Source organism: Lactuca serriola, chromosome 8, assembly GCF_051521515.1.
Source record: "Lactuca serriola cultivar US96UC23 chromosome 8, Lser_US96UC23_V15, whole genome shotgun sequence".
Taxonomy (NCBI): domain Eukaryota; kingdom Viridiplantae; phylum Streptophyta; class Magnoliopsida; order Asterales; family Asteraceae; genus Lactuca; species Lactuca serriola.
The window spans coordinates 220,910,101-220,916,487 of NC_136415.1; the positions used below are offsets into that span (position 1 = coordinate 220,910,101).

A 6,387-nucleotide genomic window follows, 5' to 3' on the forward strand; every position below is an offset into this window, starting at 1 on the left:
CCAGTCGTCAAATCAGAATCAGTCCCTGTATTGTATCTCTCTATTAATTGCTCCGGTGCCAGCTCCGTTTGATTTCTGGTCTGGAGTTAGATGAGAGTGTGAGTTGCTTTCATTATAAAGTATAAACACACTCTCTTTTGTATTTGAAAATAGGAAAGCCCACAGAAAGTCGATTTTTTGTATTTTTCTGTTAGGGTTTTGATCAATTTTAATCTTTTAAATTCAGAATTCTCCTCTTCCTCTTTCTTGTGTTTGTTTGTGTTTGTCTGTCTATATAGAGATAATCATGTAGAGGAGAAGAAGAATACAAAACAAGCCGAGAGGAGAGAGTGAGAGAGATTTGAAGGTTTTGTTGTTCATAGAGGATGAAGGTGTTGTTTGTCTTCATTTGCTAATTTCCTATTATTGCTTTGGTCTCTTTCATTACAAACCCCCCATATGTAAGAATCAGTGCCACATGGTAAAATGCTATTGCCACGATTTCAGCTATCTCACTATTAGACTACTCACTATATCATCGTTTTGATTCCAATTGATGGTTCCTACGAAACTCATGGGTTCTGACAAGGATTTGAAGGTCTTGGAGAACAGTGCAACCGTGTTCAATTTGGCATTGGTGGTTTTATCTCTTCTGATTGTATTGGTGAGGAAGATTGCGATTTATACTTGGCAAAATAGAGTTACAAAGGAGGAAGCTGATGAAGTTGGGAGTAGGGTTTTTGCAGTAGAAACTCAATTTCTCAATGTTGAAATCGGTAAAGTTTATAAAGCGTCAGTTTGTTGTTGCTTTTATGTTCTCCTTCTACAGATTGTGGTTTTATGTTATGATGGTGTTTGTTTAATTACAAAATCTGCACAAGGGGAAAAGGGTGTGAGCTTGGAACCTCTGTTCTTGCCCGCATCCCAGTTTTTCGCTTGGTTTGTTTTTAGTTTTTCAACACTTAGTTGTAAGGTTAAGACCCTTGAAAGACTTCCATTACTTATCAGGCTTGGTTTGTTTTGAGTTTTTTTAATATCTTTTTTCATTGTTTTAGACATCATTGTTTATAATCATCACAACTATTTTTATTATAGTTGACTTTTCTGGTCTCATTCTTCTGTCTCGTACTCTGGATTGTATGGCATATGATGAGCTACTCGGATTCCCCCTCGGGTATCTTGTATGATGCAAAAACCGAGTTTCTGATGCCACTTTTGACATTTGATTCAGTTCAATATTCCTTTTTTTTTATTGTTTTCTAAAATGGTTACAAGGGTATCTTTAATTTGTCAAAATTTTACTTGATTACTTTATATTCCTTTTTCAGGTTAGAATTTTAGAACTCAATGCGTCCTATTTCCTGAAATCTGGAGGCTATTTTGTTATCAATCAAGGTCAATTCTTGATCCTTATACTCATTCATATGTTGAATCTTTATTTGGTTTATTCAATCTTTCATAAATTTTATATTTAATTGCTTTTAAAAATTCAATAGGCAAACTGCATTGATTCTATTATTCCGGTAGAGGCTGTATTTGCTTCTGAAATGAAGAAGCTGCAAGCAGAGCAATTTAAACCAATGGATCAAGTCACCCTTGAACCCGCACATTTCTTTTAAAAGTATTCTATTGGTTTTACTAAAATTTGGTAGTTATGGGGAAAATTGTTAGTCACTAAATAAATCATAATATGAAAATATATTTACCAGTATAAGATTACAATTTTCATAATATTTATTTTATTAACCTTTGTATACAGTGCAGGAAATTTATGATTTATGATTATCCTTTTTGTTATTTAAAAAAAGATAATCATAAATACTTCTTTATTCTTAGAGTATTCACTTTATTTTGCAGAAGAGTAAATATATAGTCCCATCTTAAATGAGAAATCATGCAAGGAGTAGAAATGATTCTACAAAACAGATACCTGGAGAACCTATATACGTATTGCACTCAGATGAAACTAAATTAAAATCAGATTTGTACCAAATTATCTAATTCTAGTCGTATCAGAATTTATAATTCAGTTTTTAAGAGTTGTGAGATTTAAATGCCTAATTATCTGAATTTTGGTAGTATCATAATTTATAAATCAGATTTGTACCAAATTATCTAAATTTTGGTAGTATCAGATTTGTACCATAAAGATATAGAATTTTGCATTAACAATTTTGAGTTGTGAGATTTAAATGCCCAAATAACTCATATAAATGAATATAATTTAACCCAAAATTATAACTTTTTTTAAAGCTAAATAAGAAAATAAGCGTATACATTTATTATTAAAAAAAATTATAAATTTACTAAAAAAACTTCTCTCTTTGTAAACTAATACATTTTTTATAAATATCTGATTAGTCATTATGATTTCATATTATGAATAGTGTTTTTTTTTCAACCATGTGCTTGTCTTCTGATTTATATTATGTTGCATTATACAAACTCATGATTTTTATAAAATAGATGGATTTACATGTGTAACTAAATATTTACAAATTACAAAATTATTAAAAAAAAAATACTATATTATAATTGATAAGTTTTTCTAAATTAATGATATATTACTTTATTATATAATCAATCTTTTAATTCTATTAAAAATTATCACCCGTGGGTTCCACGGGTTTTAACCTAGTTACTATAATAAATTTACACATTTAGTTTAAAAGCATCTTATTTTATAACTATATTTTTGTTTTCATAAACACCTTAATCCTGCTAATTTTGGTTTGTTAGGTCATTATCAATAAACTATTTGACAATATTACCATGATTTAGTAGAACTTTTATTATATGTACTCTTTATAAATTATTGCACATGGTGTGAATAACTGAAAGCGAAATTTCATAATCAGAGATCCAAAGTCATGTGAAGTTTGGTGCCAGTTGTTTATTCTGTGGTGAAGTTTGGTGTGAGTTTGTGGGTACAATCTTGTCTCAATTTTCTAACATACTGTTTTAAAAGAATGATACATTTAGGCTACATGAATGAACGGAAAAGGGGGAAGTTTGAATTGAATTGTACTTCAGTTTTCTGTATGTATTAGAATATAAAACTTTTTAAGTTTTTATTGACAGAGTCACTTAGAATAACTTATAAGACTTCTAGGAGTGGGCAACACCCACTCCTGTTATTAGCTAAAAACGTTTAAAAACGCATGGAACACCGCCGACGCTTGCTGTTATTAGATGTTGTGTTATTAAGATGTGGTAACGGAAACTGAAGATAACACCCAATCAAATCATTTTTTCATCTTTTTCTCTCGATATCTTTCCTCATAACACTATGCTATAACATGTAATAACATTTGGAACCTCACCCCCACTTCATTTTATAACATTTAATAACATCGAACACCGTTGCCCATACCTAATATCCTAAGGCTACGAAAAATGGAAGAGGAAAGGTGAGGGGAAATGGGAACCATACCTTTAGGTAGTGCGGAGAAAGGGTAAGGGAGGATATCCTCTCCTTTTCTCCTATTTTGATTGACTATATCTATATTTTTGTATTTTCTTTATTGTCTTTAGCTTTATATATATATATATATATATATATATATATATATATATATATATATATATATATATGGCATCTAATAATTTCTCAAGAACCTGAGAACTAAAAGTGGAGCGTTGGATCAAAAGTAATTTATTAAGGACATCATCGTCATCTTACCAGTTTTATTTAATGTTTAATTTTTTTTGTGTTATTTAACATATTAATATAAATGTCTAAAAATTTACATCATAAATCAAATTTCCATATTTTCTTAAAAATAGTATTTTTTTGGTTTTTTATTTTGAAATGAAGATTATTTAATTTTTTATACAAAACATGAATTTTTGAAAAAAAAAATTGAAAAAATAGTTATTTTAAAAAAACTGCAATTTTTTTTTTTTAAAAAAACTGTATTTATTTTTTTCAAAAAAACTGCAATTTTTTAAAATAACTGCATTTTTAAATAAAAAAACTACTACTTTTTAAAGAAACATACATTTTTTCAGAAAAAAAAATTATTTTTTTAGAGCGGATTCACCCAACCTATTATCCATTCAATAATATATATATATATATATATATATATATATATATATATATATATATATATGTTCCGTATACATTAAATCATCATAAGGGGTACCAGGTATGGGTCATGTCATAGGACACTAATTCAATGTACAGTTTTCTAGTACAAAACATACTTTTCAAATTAGAACTTTGGATATGCAAAACTAGAAACTTACCAGTAAAGGGTTTAATCCATTTTATTAAACCATCATTTTAAAAAACCTTAGGTAGTTAACTCTATAATACCTTAGGTTATACATCGAAGGTTATATATAATTAATATCCAATAGGTAGTTGGATGTGTGCCTTCCGCCTCATTCCCTATTCCTTGTTTGGTTGTGGGCTTAGGGCAGATTCATACAATTAACTACTTGTTCGATATTAGATTATATATAGCTAGTATAAACTAAGTGATTATAGAAGGAACCATTGTGGTTACTATAATATTATAAGGAATAAGGGGTTTCTTAAAGAATTGTTTCATAAATTATAAAGGAACTATTAAAGTTAACTCCGTGAGTACCAAGGGAATACACCAGGGTTATTTACAACATAACAACCAATGAGATGTGTGTCATCCGCCTCATTCCCTGTTCCTTGTTTGGTTGTGTGCTTAGGGCAGATACACACAATTGATATCTTGTTTACTCTGAGTTTTATATATCTTGTATCCATTTAGTACTCATAGAAAGGATTGTAGAGTCATTTTTACTTATCTTTTATCAAAGAAGGAAATATAGGATTTTCTGGAGGAACAGGCGAACTTTTCTAAACATAACTTACAACTTACATAACTTACAACTTACTACATTTTCAACTACATTTTACAACAACTTTCTACAACTTACTTACATCACTAAAATCTTATGAACTCACCAGCTTAATTGCTGATAAACTCTTTCAAATAACTTGTATTCTCAGGGAACTAGTAGACAGGTACTCACGCTGGGAATTCAGAAGATGAAGCAGTATAGATCCAAGTCTTGTTTTGTTATTTGCTTATGTATTCTATGTTTTGTGAACACACCCTTTGTAAACACTTTCTTTCTAATGAAATGGTTGTTCATTACTTGCTTACTATGATGCATGTCTTGTGATACTAACATGACGTCCTTCCACCGCCAAACGTTTCTGCCGTTCCGGTTTTGGGGTGTGACAGATTGGTATCAGAGCATTTTTATAGTGACCTAAGTATATCAACCGATAAAAGATATACAACTATAAATACAATGGGGCTTAAGTGCTCTAGATAATAATATATTTTTAGAATATAACAATAAGTTACAAAAATATACCTACTTGCTTATACATGTACTTATTAGAACTAGTATCACAAGAAGAACAAACATAAGTATTTAAAGGTTGAATATTGAGGTCAAACCTGGGCAGTTATGTAGTCGTATCTGGGATCAATATAGTCCGATCAACTGTATTTAGGGATGAGCATATGGACCGGGGAACCGGCCGGAACCGGTACCGGCACCGGAACCGGAACCCGATGGAACCGGTCGGGCCGGGACCGGGACGTTATTTTTGTGGATTTTTGGAACCGGGAACCGGAACCGATTTAACCGGAACCGATTTAACCGGAACCGGTAGAACCAGCAAAAACCGGTAGAACCGCCAAAAACCGGAACCGTATGATGCTATTTTTCAAGGAGCGGTTCCAATATTTGAAGACATGACAAGAACCGGTAGGAACCGGGAACCGGTAGAACCGCCTGGCCGGTTCGGTTCTTGATTTTGGCCGAAGCCGGTTCCCCGGTCCGGTTCGATTCGGGCCGGTTCCGGCCGGTTCGGTCCTTTTTCTCATCCCTAACTATATTCATTTGAGATGCGACCGACATGTGCTTGGGAGTGATGTAGTGTTGCAACGGTGTTAAAACTTACGTAACTCTTTACAAAGGATCTCTAGATCAAAACATGAAAATTAGAATACTATAGGAGTATTCTATGATACTATAACACGATAACAAGTTTGAAACATACTAAGTACATTACATTAAAATACTATAGGAGTATTTTAGGCACTATATAAATAACTTATGTGACAAATTAAAAGACCCTTATAGATAGGTCTATAATCTTGCAATGTATACTTCCAAGGTTTTATATAATTGAGATTTTATAGACTTAAAATTTGTGACCTACGCTTCACTACCTATTCCTTGTTTGGTTGTGGTTTTGGAGTAGGATCATTTATTCGAAGGTCTATTTAATCTTAAATTATATACAACTTGTATGCATTGTACGATTATAGAAGGACTCTGTAAGGATCACCCGATAAAGTTACCTTTAATCTCGTAGATTCTTTACACTCTAATTCTCGCACG

At 31.4% G+C, this 6,387-nt stretch overlaps 1 non-coding gene across 1 annotated transcript; it reads left to right on the forward strand.

Annotated features, from left to right (window-relative positions):
• Positions 1-1,119: 1,119 nt before the first annotated feature.
• On the forward strand, positions 1,120-1,190 carry LOC145071753 (small nucleolar RNA snoR60). Its single transcript, XR_013690761.1, has one exon. It is a non-coding gene; the product is annotated as a small nucleolar RNA snoR60 (small nucleolar RNA).
• The last annotated feature ends 5,197 nt before the right edge of the window (positions 1,191-6,387 follow it).